We start from the raw sequence: 19,013 nt of genomic DNA, 5'->3' as shown, positions 1-19,013 counted from the left end.
GTCGGCATTGTGCCTTTTGTATTTAATTTCGGTGCAATTTCTGTGTTTCATCGTCAATAAGACGGTCAGAGGGATACAGTAAACCTGAAGTGAAGCATCGGAATCCATAACTAGTGTCACAGGAATGGTTCAAAACATAGACATTAAGAAGAGTGAGTTTCCGTGTGCTTAAGTCGGCATTGTGCCTTTTCTATTTAATTCCGAATCAATTTCTGTGTTTCGTCGTCAATAAGAAGGTCGGAGGGATACAGTAAACCTGAAGTGAAGCATCGGAATCTATAACTAGTGTCACGGGAATGGTTCAAAACATAGCCAGTAAGAAGAGCCAGTCTTCCTGTACTTGTGTCGTGACTGTGCATTTTGTATTTATTTCCGATGCAATTTCTGTGTTTCATCGTCAATAAGACGGTCAGAGGGATATAGTAAACCTGAAGTGAAGCATCGCAATCTAAAACCGGTCTCACAGGAAAAGTTCAAATCATAGACAGTAAGAAGAGCCAGTCTTATTGTACTTGAGTCGGCATTGTGCCTTTTGTATTTAATTCCGGTGCAATTTCTGTGTTTCGTCGTCAATAAGACGGTCAGAGGGATACAGTAAACCTGAAATGAAGCATCGGAATCCATAACTAGTGTCACAGGAATGGTTCAAATCATAGAGAGTAAGAAGAGTGAGTTTCCGTTTGCTTAAGTCGGCATTGTGCCTCTTGTATTTAATTCCGATGCAATTTCTGTGTTTCATAGTCAATAAGAGGGTCAGAGGGATACAATAAACCTGAAGTGAACCATCGGATTCAATAACTCGTGTCACAGGAATGGTTCAAAGCATAGACAGTAAGAAGAGTCAGTCTTCTTGCACTTAAGTCGGCATTGTGCCTTTTGTTTGTATTCCGATGCAATTTCTGTATTTTATCGTCAATAAGAAGGTCAGAGTGATAGAGTAAACCTGATGTGAAGCATCGGAATCTATAACTAGTGTCATCACAGGAGTGGTTCAAAACATAGACAGTAAGAAGAGTCTGCTTTCCTGTACTTACGTCGGCATTGTGCTTTTCTATTTAATTCCAATGCAATTTCAATGTTTCATGGGCAATAAGACGGTCAGAGGGATACAGTAAACCTGAAGTGAAGCATCGGAATCTATAATAAGTGTCACAGGAGTGGTTCAAAACATAGACAGTAAGAAGAGTCAGTTTTCTTGTACTTAAGTCGGCATTGTGCTTTTCTATTTATTTCCGATGCAATTTCTGTGTTTCGTCGCCAATAAGAAGGTCCAAGGGGTACAGTAAACCTGAAGTGAAGCATCGGAATCTATAACTAGTGTCACAGGAATGGTTAAAAACATAGACAGTAAGATGAATCAGTTTTCTTGTACTTAAGTCGGCATTGAGTTTTTCTATTTAATTCCGATGCAACTTCTGTGTTTCGTCGTCAATAAGACGGTCCAAGGGATACAGTAAACCTGAAGTGATGCATCGGAATCTATATCTAATGACACAGAAATGATTCAAATCATAGACAGTAAGAAGAGTCAGTTTTCTGTACTTAAGTCGGCATTGTGCCATTTTGTATTTAATTCCGTTGCAATTTCTGTGTTTCATCGTCAATAAGAGGGTCAGAGGGATACAGTAAACCTGAATTGAAGCATTGGAATATATAACTAGTGTCACAGGACAGGTTAAAACCATAGACAGTAAGAAGAGTCAGTTTTCTGGTACTTAAGTCGGCGTTGTGCCTTTTCTGTTTAATTCCGATGCAAATTCTGTGTTTCATCATCGATAAGAATGTCGGAGGGGTACAGTAAACCTGAAGTGAAGCATCGGAATCTATAACTAGTGTCACAGGAATGGTTAAAACCATAGACAGTAAGATGAGTCAGTTTTCTTGTACTTAAGTCAACATTGTGCCTTTTCTGTTTAATTCCGATGCAAATTCTGTGTTTCATCATCAATAAGAAGGTCGGAGGGGTACAGTTAACCTGAAGTGAAGCATCGGAAACTATAACTAGTGTCACAGGAATGGTTCAAAGCATAGACAGTAAGAAGAGCCAGTCTTCCTGTACTTGAGTCGTGACTGTGCGTTTTTTTATTAATTCCGATGCAATTTCTGGGTTTCATCGTCAATAAGAGGGTCAGAGGGATACAGTAAACCTGAAGTGAAGCATTGGAATAATAACTAGTGTCACAGGAACGGTTAAAACCATAGACAGTAAGAAGAGTCAGTTTTCTTGTACTTAAGTCAGCATTATGCCTCTTCTGCTTAATTGCGATGCAAATTCTGTGTTTCATCAGCAATATGAAGGTCGGAGGGGTACAGTTAACCTGAAGTGAAGCATCGGAATCTATAACTAGTGTCACAGGAATGGTTCAAAGCATAGACAGTAAGAAGAGACACTTTCCTTAAAGTTAAGTCGGCGTTGTGTCTTTTGTATTTAATTCCGATGCAATGTGAGTGTTTCATCGTCAATGAGAAGGTGAGAGGGATACAGTAAACCTGAAGTGAAGCATCGGAATCTATAACTAGTGTCACAGGAACGGTTCGAACCATAGACAGTAAGAAGAGTCAGTTTTCTTGAACTTAAGTCGACATTGTGCCTTTTCTATTTAATTCCGATGCAATTTCAGTGTTTCGTCGTCAATAAGAAGGTCCAAGGGATACAGTAATCATGTAGTGAAGCATCGGAATCTAAAACTGGTCTCACAGGAAAGGTTCAAAACATAGACAGTAAGAAGAGCCAGTCTTCTTGTACTAGAGTCGGCATTGTGCCTTTTGTATTTAATTCCTATGCAATTCCTATGTTTCATCGTCAATAAGAAGGTCAGAGGGATACAGTAAACCTGAAGTGAACCATCGGAATCTATAACTAGCGTCACAGGAATGGTTCAAAGCATAGACAGTAAGAAGAGTCAGTCTTCTTGTACTTAAGTCGGCATTGTGCCATTTGTTTGTATTCCGATGCAATTTCTGCGTTTCATCGTCATTGAGAAAGTCAGAGCGATGCAGTATACCAGAAGCGAAGCATCGGAATCTAAAACCGGTCTCACGGGAAAGGTACAGAATATAGACAGTAAGAAGAGCCAGTCTTCTTGTACTAGAGTCGGGATTGTGCTTTTTGTATTTAATTCCGATGCAATTTTTGTGTTTCATCGTCAATAAGAAGGTCAGAGGGATACAGTAAACCTGAAGTGAAGCATCGGAATCCATAACTAATGTCACAGGAGCGGTTGAAAACATAGACAGTAAGATGAGTCAGTTTTCTTGTACTTAAGTCGGCATTGTGCCTTTAGTAATTAATTACGATGCAATTTCTGTGTTTCATCGTCAATAAGTAGGTCATAGGGATACAGTAAACCTGAAGTGAAACATCGGAATCTATAACTAGTGTCACAGGAATGGTTCAAAACATAGACAGTAAGAAGAGACAGTCTTCTTGTACTTGAGTTGGCTTTGTGCCTTTTGTATTTAATTCCGATGCAATTTCTGTGTTTCATCGTCAATAAGAGGGTCAGAGGGATACAGTAATCCTGAAGTGAGCCATCGGAATCAATAACTCGTGTCACAGGAATGGTTCAAAACATAGACATTAAGAAGAGTCAGTCTTCTTGTACTTAAGTCGGCATTGTGCCTTTTGTTTGTATTCCGATGCAATTTCTGTGTTTTATCGTTAATAGGAAGGTGAGAGTGATAGAGTAAACCTGATGTGAAGCATCGGAATCTATAACTAGTGTCACAGAAGTGGTTCAAAACATAGACAGTAAGAAGAGTCAGTTTTCTGGTACTTAAGTCGGCGTTGTGCCTTTTCTGTTTAATTCCGATGCAAATTCTGCGTTTCATCATCAATAAGAATGTCGGAGGGGTACAGTAAAAATGAAGTGAAGCATCGGAATCTATAACTAGTGTCACAGGAATGGTTCAAAACGTAGAGAGTAAGAAGATTCAGTTTTCTTGTACTTAAGTCTGCATTGTGCGTTATGTATTTAATTCCGATGCAATTTCTGTGTTTCATCGTCAATAAGAAGGTGCAAGGGATACATTAAACCTGAAGTCAAGCATCGGAATCTAAAACCGGTCTCACAGGAGAGGTTCAAAGCATAGACAGTAAGATGAGCCAGTCTTCTCGTACTTTAGTCTTTATTGTGCCTTTTGTATTTAATTACGATGCAATTTCTGTGTTTCACGTCAATAAGAAGGTGTGAGGGATACAGTAAACGTGAAGTGAAACATCGGAATCTATAACTAGTGTCACAGGAATGGTTCAAAACATAGACAGTAAGAAGAGTCAGTCTTCTTGTACCTGAGTTGGCATTGTGCCTTTTGTATTTAATTCCGATGCAATTTCTGTGTTTCATCGTCAATAAGAAGGTCAGAGGGATACAGTAAACCTGAAGTGAACCATCGGAATCAAGAACTCGTGTCACAGGAATGGTTCAAAACATAGACAGTAAGAAGAGTCAGTCTTCTTGTCCTTAAGTCGGCATTGTGCCTTTTGTTTGTATTCCGATGCAATTTCTGTGTTTCATCGTCAATAAGAAGGTCAGAGGGATACAGTAAACCTGAAGTGAAGCATCGGAATCTATAACTAGTGTCACGGGAGTGGTTCAAAACATAGACAGTAAGAAGAGTCAGTTTTCTTGTACTTACGTCGGCATTGTGCTTTTCTATTTAATTCCGATGCAATTTCTGTGTGTCATGGGCAATAAGACGGTCAGAGGGATACAGTAAACATGAAGTGAAGCATCAAAATCTATAATAAGTGTCACAGGAGTGGTTCAAAATATAGACAGTAAGAAGAGTCAGTTTTCTTGTACTTAAGTCGGCATTGTGCTTTTCTATTTAATTCCGATGCAATTTCTGTGTTTCGTCGTCAATAAGAAAGTCCAAGGGGTACAGTAAGCCTGAAGTGAAGAATCGGAATCTATAACTAGTGTCACAGGAATGGTGAAAGACATAGACAGTAAAAAGAATCAGTTTTCTTGTACTTAAGTCAGCATTGAGCTTTTATATTTATTTCCGACGCAATTTCTGTGTTTCGTCGTCAATAAGAAGGTTCAAGGGATACAGTAAACCTGAAGTGAAGCATCGGAATCTATAACTAACGACACAGGAATGGTTCAAAACATAGACAGTAAGAAGAGTCAGTTTTCTGTACTTAAATCGCCATTGTACCTTTTTTAATTAATTCCGATGCAATTTCTGTGTTTCATCGTCAATAAGATGGTCAGAGGGATACAGTAAACCTGAAGTGAAGCATCGGAATATATAAATAGTGTCACAGGAATAGTTAAAACCATAGACAGTAAGAAGAGTCAGTGTTCTTGTATTGAAGTCAACATTGTGCCTTTTCTGTTCAATTCCGATGCAAATCTTGTGTTTCATCATCAATAAGATGGTCGGAGGGGTACAGTAAACCTGAAGTGAAGCATCGGAATCTATAACTAGTGTCACAGGAATGGTTCAAAACATAGACAGTAGGAAGAGTCAGTTTTCTTGTACTTAAGTCTGCATTGTGACTTTTGTATTTAATTCCGATGCAATTTCTGTGTTCCATCGTCAATAAGAAGGTCCAAAGGATTCAGTAAACCTGAAGTGAAGCATCGGAATCTATAACTAGTGTTACAGGAATGGTTCAAAGCATAGACAGTAAGAAGAGTCAGTTTTGTTATAATTAAGTCGGCTTTGTGTCTTTTGTATTTAATTCCGATGCAATTTCTGTGTTGCATCGTCAATAAGAAGGTGAGAGGGATACAGTAAACCTGAAGTGAAGCATCGGAATCTATAAGTAGTGTCACAGGAATGGTTCGAACCATAGACAGTAAGAAGAGTCAGTTTTCTTGAACTTAAGTCGACATTGTGCCTTTTCTATTTCATTCCGATGCAATTTCAGTGTTTCGTCGACAATAAGAATGTCCAAGGGATACAGTAAACCTGTAGTGAAGCATCGGAATCTAAAACCGGTCTCACAGGAAAGGTTCAAAACATAGACAGCAAGAAGAGCCAGTCATCTTGTACTTGAGTCGGCATTGTGCCTTTTGTACCTAATTCCTATGCAATTTCTGTGTCTCTTCGTCAATAACAAGGTCAGAGGGATACAGTAAACCTGAAGTGAACCATCGGAATCTATAACTAGTGTCACAGGAATGGTTCAAAGCATCGACAGTAAGAAGAGTCAGTCTTCCTTTACTTAAGTCGGCATTGTGCCTTTTGTTTGTATTCCGATGCAATTTCTGCGTTTCATCGTCATTAAGAAGGTCAGAGCGAAGCGAAGCATCGGAATCTAAAACCGGTCTCACAGGTAAGGTACAGAATATAGACAGTAGGAAGAGCCAGTCTTCTTGTACTAGAGTCGGGATTGTGCCTTTTGTATTTAATTCCGATGCAATTTCTGTGTTTCATCGTCAATAAGAAGGTCAGAGGGATACAGTAAACCTGAAGTGAAGCATCGGAATCCATAACTAGTGTCACAGGAATGGTTAAAAACATAGACAGTAAGAAGAGTCAGTTTTCTTGTCCTTAAGTCGGCATTGTGCCTTTTCTATTTAATTCCGATGCAATTTCTGTGTTTCATCATCAATAAGAAGGTCGGAGGGATACAGTAAACCTGAAGTGAAGCTTCGGAATCTATTACTAGTGTCACGGGAATGGTTCAAAACATAGACAGTAAGAGGAGTCAGTTTCCGTGTACTTAAGTCGGCATTGTGCCTTTTGTATTTGATTCCGAAGCAATTTCTGTGTTTAATCATCAATAAGAAGGTCAGAGGGATACCGTAAACCTGAAGTGAACCATCGGAATCTATAACTAATGTCACAGGAATAGTTCAAAACATAGACAGTAATAAGAGTCAGTCTTCTTGTACTTAAGTCGGCATTGTGCCTTTTCTATTGAATTCCGATGCAATTTCTGTATTTCGCCGTCAATAAGAAGGTCCAAGGGATACAGTAAACCTGAAGTGAAGCATCGGAATCTAAAACCGGTATCACAGGAAAGGTTCAAAACATAGACAGTAAGAAAAGCCAGACGTCTTGTACTTGACCCCTCATTCTGATTTTTGTATTTAATTCCGATTCAATTTCTGTGTTTCATCGTCAGTAAGACTGTCAGAGGGATACAGTAAACCATAAGTGAAGCATCAGAATCTATAACTAGTGTCACAGGAATGGTTCAAAGCATAGACAGTAAGAAGAGTCAATTTTCTTATACTTAAGTCGGCATTGTGCCTTTTGTATTCAATTCCGATGCAATTTCTGTGTTTCATCGTCAATAGGAAGGTCAGAGGGATACAGTAAACCTGAAGTGATGCATCAGAACCTATAACTAGTGTCACAGGAATGGTTCAAACCATAGACAGTAAGAAGTGTCAGTTTACTTGTACTTAAGTCGACATTGTGCCTTTTCCATTTAATTCCGATGCAGTTTCTGTGTTTCGTCGTCAATAAGAAGGTCTAAGGGATACAGTAAACCTGAAGTGAAGCATCGGAATCTAAAACCGGTAACACAGGAAAGGTTCAAAATATAGACAGTACGAAGAGCCAGTCTTCTCATGCTTGAGTCGGCATTGTGCCCTTTGTATATAATTCCGATGCAATTTCTGTGTTTCATCGTCATTAAGAAGGTCAGAGGGATACAGTAAACCTGAAGTGAAGCAACGGAATCTATAACTAGTGTCACAGGAATGGTTCAAAGCATAGACAGTAAGAAGAGTCGGTTTTCTTATACTTAAGTCGGCATTGTGCCTTTTGTATTTAATTCCGATGCAAATTCTGTGTTTCATCGTCAATAAGAAGGGCAGAGGGATACAGTAAACCTGAAGTGATGCATCGGAACCTATACCTAGTGTCACAGGAATGGTTCAAATCATAGACAGTAAGAAGAGTCAGTTTTCTTGTACTTAAGTCGACATTGTGCCTTTTCTATTTACTTCCGATGTAGTTTCTGTGTTTCGTCGTCAATAAGAAGGTCCAAGGGATGCAGAAAACCTGAAGTGAAGAGTCGGAATCTAAAACCGGTAACCCAGGAAAGGTTCAAAACATAGACAGTAAGAAGAGCCTGTCCTCTAGTACTTGTGTCGGCATTGTGCCTTTTCTGTTTAATTCCGATGCAATTTTTGTGTTACATCATCAATAAGAAGGTCGGAGGGGTACGGTAAACCAGAAGTGAAGCATCGGAATCTATAACTAGTGTCACAGGAAAGGTTCAAACATAGACAGTAAGAAGAGTCAGTTTTCTTGTACTTAAGTCGGCATTGATCCTTATGTATTTAATTCCGATGCAATTTCTGTGTTTCATCGTCAATAAGAAGGTGCAAGGGATACATTAAACCTGAAGTCAAGCATCGGAATCTAAAACCGGTCTCACAGGAGAGGTTCAAAGCATAGACAGTAAGATGAGCCAGTCTTCTCGTACTTTAGTCTTTATTGTGCCTTTTGTATGTAATTACGATGCAATTTCTGTGTTTCACGTCAATAAGAAGGTGTGAGGGATACAGTAAACGTGAAGTGAAACATCGGAATCTATAACTAGTGTCACAGGAATGGTTCAAAACATAGACAGTAAGAAGAGTCAGTCTTCTTGTACCTGAGTTGGCATTGTGCCTTTTGTATTTAATTCCGATGCAATTTCTGTGTTTCATCGTCAATAAGAAGGTCAGAGGGATACAGTAAACCTGAAGTGAACCATCGGAATCAAGAACTCGTGTCACAGGAATGGTTCAAAACATAGACAGTAGGAAGAGCCAGTCTTCTTGTACTAGAGTCGGGATTGTGCCTTTTGTATTTAATTCCGATGCAATTTCTGTGTTTCATCGTCAATAAGAAGGTCAGAGGGATACAGTAAACCTGAAGTGAAGCATCGGAATCCATAACTAGTGTCACAGGAATGGTTCAAAACATAGACAGTAAGAAGAGTCAGTTTTCTTGTTCTTAAGTCGGCATTGTGCCTTTTCTATTGAATTCCGATGCAATTTCTGTGTTTCGTCGTCAATGAGAAAGTCCAAGGGATGCAGTATACCTGAAGTGAAGCATCAGAATCTAAAACTGGTCTCACAGGAAAGGTTCAAAACATAGACAGTTAGAAGAGCCAGTCTTCTTGTACTTGAGTCGGCTTTGTGCCTTTTGTATTTAATTCCGATGCAATTTCTGTCTTTCATCGTCAATAAGGTCATAGGGATACAGTAAACCTGAAGTGAAGCATCGGAATTCAAAACCGGTCTTACAGGAAAGGATCAAAACATAGACAGTAAGAAGTGCCAGACTTCTTGTACTTGAGTCGGCATTGTGCCTTTTGTATTTAATTCCGATGCAATTTCTGTATTTCGCCGTCAATAAGAAGGTCCAAGGGATACAGTAAACCTGAAGTGAAGCATCGGAATCTAAAACCGGTATCACAGGAAAGGTTCAAAACATAGACAGTAAGAAAAGCCAGACGTCTTGTACTTGACCCCTCATTCTGATTTTTGTATTTAATTCCGATTCAATTTTTGTGTTTCATCGTCAGTAAGACTGTCAGAGGGATACAGTAAACCTGAAGTGAAGCATCAGAATCTATAACTAGTGTCACAGGAATGGTTCAAAGCATAGACAGTAAGAAGAGTCAATTTTCTTATACTTAAGTCGGCATTGTGCCTTTTGTATTCAATTCCGATGCAATTTCTGTGTTTCATCGTCAATAGGAAGGTCAGAGGGATACAGTAAACCTGAAGTGATGCATCAGAACCTATAACTAGTGTCACAGGAATGGTTCAAACCATAGACAGTAAGAAGAGTCAGTTTACTTGTACTTAAGTCGACATTGTGCCTTTTCCATTTAATTCCGATGCAGTTTCTGTGTTTCGTCGTCAATAAGAAGGTCTAAGGGATACAGTAAACCTGAAGTGAAGCATCGGAATCTAAAACCGGTAACACAGGAAAGGTTCAAAATATAGACAGTACGAAGAGCCAGTCTTCTCATGCTTGAGTCGGCATTGTGCCCTTTGTATATAATTCCGATGCAATTTCTGTGTTTCATCGTCATTAAGAAGGTCAGAGGGATACAGTAAACCTGAAGTGAAGCAACGGAATCTATAACTAGTGTCACAGGAATGGTTCAAAGCATAGACAGTAAGAAGAGTCGGTTTTCTTATACTTAAGTCGGCATTGTGCCTTTTGTATTTAATTCCGATGCAAATTCTGTGTTTCATCGTCAATAAGAAGGGCAGAGGGATACAGTAAACCTGAAGTGATGCATCGGAACCTATACCTAGTGTCACAGGAATGGTTCAAATCATAGACAGTAAGAAGAGTCAGTTTTCTTGTACTTAAGTCGAGATTGTGCCTTTTCTATTTACTTCCGATATAGTTTCTGTGTTTCGTCGTCAATAAGAAGGTCCAAGGGATGCAGAAAACCTGAAGTGAAGAGTCGGAATCTAAAACCGGTAACCCAGGAAAGGTTCAAAACATAGACAGTAAGAAGAGCCTGTCCTCTAGTACTTGTGTCGGCATTGTGCCTTTTCTGTTTAATTCCGATGCAATTTTTGTGTTACATCATCAATAAGAAGGTCGGAGGGGTACGGTAAACCAGTAGTGAAGCATCGGAATCTATAACTAGTGTCACAGGAAAGGTTCAAACATAGACAGTAAGAAGAGTCAGTTTTCTTGTACTTAAGTCGGCATTGATCCTTATGTATTTAATTCCGATGCAATTTCTGTGTTTCATCGTCAATAAGAAGGTGCAAGGGATACATTAAACCTGAAGTCAAGCATCGGAATCTAAAACCGGTCTCACAGGAGAGGTTCAAAGCATAGACAGTAAGATGAGCCAGTCTTCTCGTACTTTAGTCTTTATTGTGCCTTTTGTATGTAATTACGATGCAATTTCTGTGTTTCACGTCAATAAGAAGGTGTGAGGGATACAGTAAACGTGAAGTGAAACATCGGAATCTATAACTAGTGTCACAGGAATGGTTCAAAACATAGACAGTAAGAAGAGTCAGTCTTCTTGTACCTGAGTTGGCATTGTGCCTTTTGTATTTAATTCCGATGCAATTTCTGTGTTTCATCGTCAATAAGAAGGTCAGAGGGATACAGTAAACCTGAAGTGAACCATCGGAATCAAGAACTCGTGTCACAGGAATGGTTCAAAACATAGACAGTAAGAAGAGTCAGTCTTGTTGTCCTTAAGTCGGCATTGTGCCTTTTGTTTGTATTCCGATGCAATTTCTGTGTTTCATCGTCAATAAGAAGGTCAGAGGGATACAGGAAACCTGAAGTGAAGCATCGGAATCTATAACTAGTGTCACAGGAGTGGTTCAAAACATAGACAGTAAGAAGAGTCAGTTTTCTTGTACTTACGTCGGCATTGTGCTTTTCTATTTAATTCCGATGCAATTTCTGTGTGTCATGGGCAATAAGACGGTCAGAGGGAACCAGTAAACATGAAGTGAAGCATCAAAATCTATAATAAGTGTCACAGGAGTGGTTCAAAATATAGACAGTAAGAAGAGTCAGTTTTCTTCTACTTAAGTCGGCATTGTGCTTTTCTATTTAATTCCGATGCAATTTCTGTGTTTCGTCGTCAATAAGAAAGTCCAAGGGGTACAGTAAGCCTGAAGTGAAGAATCGGAATCTATAACTAGTGTCACAGGAATGGTTAAAGACATAGACAGTAAAAAGAATCAGTTTTCTTGTACTTAAGTCAGCATTGAGCTTTTATATTTATTTCCGACGCAATTTCTGTGTTTCGTCGTCAATAAGAAGGTTCAAGGGATACAGTAAACCTGAAGTGAAGCATCGGAATCTATAACTAACGACACAGGAATGGTTCAAAACATAGACAGTAAGAAGAGTCAGTTTTCTGTACTTAAATCGCCATTGTACCTTTTTTAATTAATTCCGATGCAATTTCTGTGTTTCATCGTCAATAAGATGGTCAGAGGGATACAGTAAACCTGAAGTGAAGCATCGGAATATATAAATAGTGTCACAGGAATAGTTAAAACCATAGACAGTAAGAAGAGTCAGTGTTCTTGTATTTAAGTCAACATTGTGCCTTTTCTGTTCAATTCCGATGCAAATTCTGTGTTTCATCATCAATAAGATGGTCGGAGGGGTACAGTAAACCAGAAGTGAAGCATCGGAATCTATAACTAGTGTTACAGGAATGGTTCAAAGCATAGACAGTAAGAAGAGTCAGTTTTGTTATAATTAAGTCGGCTTTGTGTCTTTTGTATTTAATTCCGATGCAATTTCTGTGTTGCATCGTCAATAAGAAGGTGAGAGGGATACAGTAAACCTGAAGTGAAGCATCGGAATCTATAAGTAGTGTCACAGGAATGGTTCGAACCATAGACAGTAAGAAGAGTCAGTTTTCTTGAACTTAAGTCGACATTGTGCCTTTTCTATTTCATTCCGATGCAATTTCAGTGTTTCGTCGACAATAAGAATGTCCAAGGGATACAGTAAACCTGTAGTGAAGCATCGGAATCTAAAACCGGTCTCACAGGAAAGGTTCAAAACATAGACAGTAAGAAGAGCCAGCCATCTTGTACTAGAGTCGGCATTGTGCCTTTTGTACCTAATTCCTATGCAATTTCTGTGTCTCTTCGTCAATAACAAGGTCAGAGGGATACAGTAAACCTGAAGTGAACCATCGGAATCTATAACTAGTGTCACAGGAATGTTTCAAAGCATCGACAGTAAGAAGAGTCAGTCTTCCTTTACTTAAGTCGGCATTGTGCCTTTTGTTTGTATTCCGATGAAATTTCTGCGTTTCATCGTCATTAAGAAGGTCAGAGCGAAGCGAAGCATCGGAATCTAAAACCGGTCTCACAGGTAAGGTACAGAATATAGACAGTAGGAAGAGCCAGTCTTCTTGTACTAGAGTCGGGATTGTGCCTTTTGTATTTAATTCCGATGCAATTTCTGTGTTTCATCGTCAATAAGAAGGTCAGAGGGATACAGTAAACCTGAAGTGAAGCATCGGAATCCATAACTAGTGTCACAGGAATGGTTAAAAACATAGACAGTAAGAAGATTCAGTTTTCTTGTCCTTAAGTCGGCATTGTGCCTTTTCTATTTAATTCCGTTGCAATTTCTGTGTTTCATCATCAATAAGAAGGTCGGAGGGATACAGTAAACCTGAAGTGAAGCTTCGGAATCTATTACTAGTGTCACGGGAATGGTTCAAAACATAGACAGTAAGAGGAGTCAGTTTCCGTGTACTTAAGTCGGCATTGTGCCTTTTGTATTTGATTCCGATGCAATTTCTGTGTTTAATCATCAATAAGAAGGTCAGAGGGATACCGTAAACCTGAAGTGAACCATCGGAATCTATAACTAATGTCACAGGAATAGTTCAAAACATAGACAGTAATAAGAGTCAGTCTTCTTGTACTTAAGTCGGCATTGTGCCTTTTGTTTCTATTCCGATGCAATTTCTGTGTTTCATCGTCAATAAGAAGGTCAGAGGGATACAGTAAACCTGAAGTGAAGCATCGGAATCTATAACTAGTGTCACAGGAATGGTTCAAAACATAGACAGTAAGAAGAGTCAGTTTTCTTGTTCTTAAGTCGGCATTGTGCCTTTTCAATTGAATTCCGATGCAATTTCTGTGTTTCGTCGTCAATGAGAAAGTCCAAGGGATGCAGTATACCTGAAGTGAAGCATCAGAATCTAAAACTGGTCTCACAGGAAAGGTTCAAAACATAGACAGTTAGAAGAGCCAGTCTTCTTGTACTTGAGTCGGCTTTGTGCCTTTTGTATTTAATTCCGATGCAATTTCTGTCTTTCATCGTCAATAAGGTCAGAGGGATACAGTAAACCTGAAGTGAAGCATCGGAATTCAAAACCGGTCTTACAGGAAAGGATCAAAACATAGACAGTAAGAAGTGCCAGACTTCTTGTACTTGAGTCGGCATTGTGCCTTTTGTATTTAATTCCGATGCAATTTCTGTATTTCGCCGTCAATAAGAAGGTCCAAGGGATACAGTAAACCTGAAGTGAAGCATCGGAATCTAAAACCGGTATCACAGGAAAGGTTCAAAACATAGACAGTCAGAAAAGCCAGACGTCTTGTACTTGACCCCTCATTCTGATTTTTGTATTTAATTCCGATTCAATTTCTGTGTTTCATCGTCAGTAAGACTGTCAGAGGGATACAGTAAACCTGAAGTGAAGCATCAGAATCTATAACTAGTGTCACAGGAATGGTTCAAAGCATAGACAGTAAGAAGAGTCAATTTTCTTATACTTAAGTCGGCATTGTGCCTTTTGTATTCAATTCCGATGCAATTTCTGTCTTTCATCGTCAATAGGAAGGTCAGAGGTATACAGTAAACCTGAAGTGATGCATCAGAACCTATAACTAGTGTCACAGGAATGGTTCAAACCATAGACAGTAAGAAGAGTCAGTTTACTTGTACTTAAGTCGACATTGTGCCTTTTCCATTTAATTCCGATGCAGTTTCTGTGTTTCGTCGTCAATAAGAAGGTCCAAGGGATACAGTAAACCTGAAGTGAAGCATCGGAATCTAAAACCGGTATCACAGGAAAGGTTCAAAATATAGACTGTACGAAGAGCCAGTCGTCTCATGCTTGAGTCGGCATTGTGCCCTTTGTATATAATTCCGATGCAATTTCTGTGTTTCATCGTCATTAAGAAGGTCAGAGGGATACAGTAAACCTGAAGTGAAGCAACGGAATCTATAACTAGTGTCACAGGAATGGTTCAAAGCATAGACAGTAAGAAGAGTCGGTTTTCTTATACTTAAGTCGGCATTGTGCCTTTTGTATTTAATTCCGATGCAAATTCTGTGTTTCATCGTCAATAAGAAGGGCAGAGGGATACAGTAAACCTCAAGTGATGCATCGGAACCTATACCTAGTGTCACAGGAATGGTTCAAATCATAGACAGTAAGAAGAGTCAGTTTTCTTGTACTTAAGTCGAGATTGTGCCTTTTCTATTTACTTCCGATGTAGTTTCTGTGTTTCGTCGTCAATAAGAAGGTCCAAGGGATGCAGAAAACCTGAAATGAAGAGTCGGAATCTAAAACCGGTAACCCAGGAAAGGTTCAAAACATAGACAGTAAGAAGAGCCTGTCCTCTAGTACTTGTGTCGGCATTGTGCCTTTTGTATTTAATTCCGATGCAATTTCTGTGTTTGATCGTCAGTACGAAAGTCAGAGGGATACAGTAAACCTGAAGTGAAGCATCGGAATCTATAACTAGTGTCACAGGAATGGTTCAAAGCATAGACAGTAAGAAGAGCCAGTCTTCTTGTGCTTGAGGCGGCATTGTGCATTTCGTATTTAATTCCGATCAATTTTCTGTGTTTGATCGTCAATAAGAAGGTAAGAGGGATACAGTAAAATTGAAGTGAAGCATCGGAATCGATAACTTGTGTCACAGGAGTGATTCAAAACATAGACAGTAAGATGAGTCAGTCTTCTTGTCCTTAAGTAGGGCATTGTACCTTTTGTATTTAATTCCGATGCAATTTCTGCGTTTCATCGTCAATAAGAAGGTCAGCTGGATACAGTAAACCTGAAGTGAAGCATCGGAATCTATAACTAGTGTCACAGGAATGGTTTAAAACATAGACAGTGAGAAGAGCTAGCCTTCTTGTGCTTGAGGCGGCATTGTGCATTTCGTATTTAATTCCGATCAATTTTCTGTGTTTGATCGTCTATAAGAAGGTAAGAGGGATACAGTAAACCTGAAGTGAAGCATCGGAATCTATAACTAGTGCCACAGGAATGATTCAAAAAATAGACAGTAAGAAGAGTCAGTCTTTTTGTACTTCAGTCGGCATTGTGCCTTTTGTATATAATTCCGATGCAATATCTGTGTATCATCGTCAATAAGAAGGTCAGAGGGATACAGTATTCCTGAAGTGAGTCATCGTAATCTATAACTAGTGTCACAGGAATGGTTCAAAACATAGGCAATAAGAAGAATTAATTTTCTTGTACCTAAGTCGGCATTGTGCCTTTTGTATTTAATTCCGATGCAATTTCTGCGTTTCATCGTCAATAAGACGGTCAGAGGGATACAGTAAACCTGAAGTGAAGCATTGGAATCTATAACTAGTGTCACAGGAATGGTTAAAAGCATAGACAGTAACAAGAATCAGTTTTCTTGTACTTAAGTCGGCATTGTGCCTTTTGTATTTAATTCCGATGCAATTTCTGTGTTTTATCGCCAATAAAAAGGTCAGAGGGATACAGTAAACCTGAAGTGAAGCATCGGAAACTATAACTAGCGTCCCAGGAATGGTTCATAACATAGAGAGTAAGAAAAGTCAGTTTCTTGTACTTAAGTGGGCATTGTGCCTTTTATATTTAATTCCGATTCAATTTCTGTGTTTCGTCGTCAATAAGAAGGTCCAAGGGATACAGTAAACCTGAAGTGAAGCATCGGAATCTAAAACTAGTGTCACAGGAATTTTTCCGATCATAGACAGTAAGAAGAGTCAGTTTTCTTGTACTTAAGTCGACAGTGTGCCTTTTCAATTTACTTCCGATCCAGTTTCTGTGTTTCGTTGTCAATAAGAAGGTCCATGGGATACAGTAAACCTGAAGTGAACGGTCTGAATCTAAAACCGGTAACCCACGAAAGGTTCAAAACATAGACAGTAAGAAGAGCCTGTCTTCTAGTACTTGAGTCGGCATTGTGCCTTTTGTATTTAATTCCGGTGCAATTTCTGTGTTTCATCGTCAACAAGACGGTCAGAGGGATACAGTAAACCTGAAGTGAAGCATCGGAATCTATAAATAGTGTCACAGGAATGGTTAAAAACATAGACAGTAAGAAGAATCAGTTTTCTTGTACTTAAGTCGGCATTGTGCCTTTTGTGTTTAATTCCGATGCAATTTCTGTGTCTCATCGTCAATAAGAAGGTCAGAGGGATACAGTAAACCTGAAGTGAAGCATCGGAATTTATAACTAGTGTCACAGGAATGGTTCATAACATAGTAAGTAAGAAGAGTCAGTTTTCTTGTACTTAAGTCGGCATTGTGCCTTTTGTATTTAATTCCGATGCAATTTCTGTGTTTCGTCGTCAATAAGAAGGTCCAAGAGATACAGTAAACCTGAAGTGAAGCATCGGAATCTAAAACCGGTCTCACAGGAAAGGTTCAAAACATAGAAAGTAAGTAGAGCCAGTCTTCTTGTACTTGAGTCGGCATTGTGCCTTTTGTATTTAATTCTGATGCAATTTCTGTGTTTCATCGTCAATAAGAAGGTCACAGGGATACAGTAAACCTGAAGTGAAGCATCGGAATCTATAACTAGTGTCACAGGAATGGTTCAAACATAGACAGTAAGAAGACTCTGTTTTCTTGTTCTAAAGTAGGTATTGTGCCTTCCCTATTTAATTCCGTTGCAATTTCCGTGTTTTGTCGTCAATAAGAAGGTCCAAGGTATGCTGTAAACCTGAGGTCAAGCATCAAAATCAAAGACTGGTCTCACAGGAAAGGTTCAAAGCATAGACAGTAAGAAGAATCAGTTTTCTTGTACTTAAGTCGGCATTGTGCCTTTTGTATTTAATTCCGATGCAATTTCTGTATTTCATCGTCAATAAGAAGGTCAGAGGGATACAGTAAACCTGAAGTTGAGCATCGGAATCTATAACTTGTGTCACAGGAGTGATTCAAAACATAGACAGTAAGATGAGTCAGTCTTCTTGTACTTAAGTAGGGCATTGTACCTTTTGTATTTAATTCCGATGCAATTTCTGCGTTTCATCGTCAATAAGAAGGTCAGCTTGATACAGTAAACCTGAAGTGAAGCATCGAAATCTAAAACTAGTGTCACAGGAATGGTTCAAAACATAGACAGTTAGAAGAGCCAGTCTTCTTGTACTTGAGTCAGCATTGTGCCTTTAGTATTTAATTCCGATCAATTTTCTGTGTTTGATCGTCAATACAACGAGTCTGAGGGATACAGTAAACCTGATGTGAAGCATCGGAGTCTATAACTAGTGTCACAGGAATGGTTCAAAACATAGGCAGTAAGAAAAGTCAGTCTTCTAGTACTTGAGTCGGCATTGTGCCTTTTGTATTTAATTTCGATGCAATTTCTGTGTTTCGTCGTCATTAAGAAGGTCCAAGGGATACAGTAAACCTGAGGTGAAGCATCGGATATAGAACCGGTATCACAGGAAAGGTTCAAAATATAGACAGTAAGAAGAGCAAGACTGCTTGTACTTCACTCTTCATTGTGCCTTTTGTATTTAATTCCGATGCAATATCTGTGTTTCATCGTCAATATGAAGGTCAGAGGGATACAGTAAACCTGAAGTTGAGCATCGGAATCTATAACTTGTGTCACAGGAGTGATTCAAAACATAGACAGTAAGATGAGTCAGTCTTCTTGTACTTAAGTAGGGCATTGTACCTTTTGTATTTAATTCCGATGCAATTTCTGCGTTTCATCGTCAATAAGAAGGTCAGCTGGATACAGTAAACCTGAAGTGAAGCATCGAAATCTATAACTAGTGTCACAGGAATGGTTCAAAACATAGACAGTTAGAAGAGCCAGTCTTCTTGTACTTGAGTCGGCATTGTGCCTTTAGTATTTAATTCCGATCAATTTTCTGTGTTTGATCGTCAATAAGAAGGTAAGAGGGATACAGTAAACCTGAAGTGAAGCATCGGAATCTATAACTAGTGCCACAGGAATGATTCAAAACATAGACAGTTAGAAGAGTCAGTCTTCTTGTACTTAAGTCGGCATTGTGCCTTTTGTATATAATTCCGATGCCATTTCTGTGTTTCATCGTCAATAAGAAGGTCAGAGGGATACTGTAAACCTGAAGTGAAGCATCGGAATCTATAACTAGTGTCACAGGAATGGTTCAAAACATAGACAGTAAGAAGAGCCAGTCTTCTTGTGCTTGAGTCGGCATTGTTCCTCTTGTATTCAATTCCGATGCAATTTCTGTGTTTCATCGTCAATAAGAAGGTCAGACGGATACAGTAAACCTGAAGTGAAGCATCGGAATCTATAACTAGTGTCATAGGAATGGTTCAAAACATAGGCAGTAAG

This window comes from Schistocerca americana, chromosome X (genome assembly GCF_021461395.2).
Source record: "Schistocerca americana isolate TAMUIC-IGC-003095 chromosome X, iqSchAmer2.1, whole genome shotgun sequence".
Taxonomy (NCBI): domain Eukaryota; kingdom Metazoa; phylum Arthropoda; class Insecta; order Orthoptera; family Acrididae; genus Schistocerca; species Schistocerca americana.
Note: the sequence above shows the minus strand (reverse complement) of the source record.